We start from the raw sequence: 2,035 nt of genomic DNA, 5'->3' as shown, positions 1-2,035 counted from the left end.
GAGATGACAAATGATTGGATATAATAAACAATCTATTAAATTATTATAATAAATAATCTATTAAATCTATTAAATAATCTAATAAATTATGTACATGTTTAAAAACATGTACATAAACTTTTTACTTCAGGTCTTTATATATTAATATATTAATCATTCTTCCTATTGCATCATTAAGCATCCATTAATGGAGTGAAGCAAGGGAGTACTAAGCATCATTGATGATGCAGGGTTTCAATGAAAATCAGAGCCAGTGAAGTGAGATGCCTTGACTCACCAAAGGTTTGGGTGATCTGGAAAAGGGTAAAATACTTCTTCTCTTCCCTAAACACTCCCTCTAAGCACTTCCCTTTTTGAGTTATTTTTTTTTCTTCAGGAAATAAAATCTTACTGTATGAAATTGACATTTGCTACATATGATGGAAAGTACAGCCAAAGATCTTTTGATCATCCTTTTCCTATTCCATTCTTGCAAAGTCACAGTTTTATATAGATTATTTAACAGTGTTAAATAACAGTTGTGCTGACAATAAGTGTATAAATAAGGTATAAAACAAAAAACAGTGCAGGGGGAAGATCATTGTCAAAGAGTAACCTCCAAGAACTTGGAATTTTCCACAGCAAGGTAGATGTTGTAGGGTCATCACTCTGTAAATGTGGTTTGATTATTTGAAGCCATTCATTAAGATATTTGACAAGACCTAATGCATCTTGGATACTGTCCCCCTCTGAAACAAATTTCAGCAGAACTGCCATTTGGATTTCTTTAGAATAGCTTTCACTAGAGTGTTTTTTGATCCTTCCTCCTGGAACACGGACACAAAACTCCAAAACTCAGAATCATCCATTTGAGGCCTGCATGGACTTTTTTTTTTTTTTTTTTTTTTGCACAGAAGGTAACAGAAGGGAGTACTATGCAGCAGCTAGAGATCACTGCTCTGGTAGGGGAATGACTGTTTGAAAGAACGACAACTTTGGCACAGCCATTGCTTTGCACCCAGGATATCAGCTTTTCACAGAATGGCTTGGATTTATACTTGATAAAAATGGATCTTAACTGAAGAGCCACAAGCTTCCTTAAAGGCAATGAATATACTTCAGCCCGTTTTTACTGAGCTCTGTTGAACTGTCTTCTACAGTTGTATGTTGATTTTTTCTAACCATTGGCACCAAGCGATCAGTATAGAATTAGCCAGTTTTACACACATTCAGTATAGAAATGATCAGATCTACTGCAAACTGGTGGATACTGCTGGCATCAGGAGGGTGGAGCTCATCAGGTCAGGCACCCAGGCACCGCAGGGAACAAACATGATTGCGGTGGGCTGGGAAAGAACCAGGGCCTCTGGGAAGGTGCAGACACAAGCAACGCGCCGGGGCCTCGCAAATCCTTGGAGTCTTGAGTGATTTTTAATTGGACCCTCTCACTGAGAAGTGCCCTGGGTTTAGTATTAAAAGATACCACAATCAACAAGAGGCTGAGAGCAAGACCCTGGCAGGATCTGGAGATGACTTCTGACTTTGAAATACTGACCTCCTAGAAATGTGGCTTCCCAGGCAGTGGAAAGAAGCTCCTTTGTTAATAAACAGGGTAGAATGATGATTTGCATAAGGCTTAAACGAGACTCTAAGGAGGAATTTTTAATGGGATAAAAGATCTACTTCACCATTTTTTGCTCTTGAAAAAGTATGTTATTATTATATTTGTAACCATTAAATATCAGCACAGATAAAGAGTTGAAATAATGCCAAGGGAAAATATAATGTGTATGTTCCATTTTGAATCTGTACTGATTTGTAAAGTGTTCTGTAACCTGCTTATTGCTTTCTGGACTATTATAAAAATAGCAAGTTCAGTGTGTTCTCCCTCCTAAGGACTTCGGAGGAGCTCAATGAGAGTGAAGGGAATAAAATGAGGAATGAAATGTTTACCATGCATATCTTAGCACACCAAATAATGCTTTATTTCTTCTTTCACTAATTCATATTTTATGAGAACTATTTTTAAATGTGTGCCTCCTTCTCCGTTGACTTT

General features: G+C 37.1%; 1 pseudogene across 1 annotated transcript; it reads right to left on the bottom strand.

Annotated features, from left to right (window-relative positions):
- Positions 1-507: 507 nt before the first annotated feature.
- Positions 508-1,313, bottom strand: LOC306667648 (proteasome assembly chaperone 2-like; annotated as a pseudogene). The gene has a single exon. The product of its transcript is annotated as a proteasome assembly chaperone 2-like (transcript).
- Between the last annotated feature and the right edge of the window lie 722 nt (positions 1,314-2,035).

The sequence above is a fragment of the Sciurus vulgaris genome, assembly GCF_902686455.1.
Source record: "Sciurus vulgaris genome assembly, chromosome: 8".
Classification (NCBI taxonomy): domain Eukaryota; kingdom Metazoa; phylum Chordata; class Mammalia; order Rodentia; family Sciuridae; genus Sciurus; species Sciurus vulgaris.
Note: the sequence above shows the minus strand (reverse complement) of the source record. Positions and strands in the feature narration are given on the sequence as shown.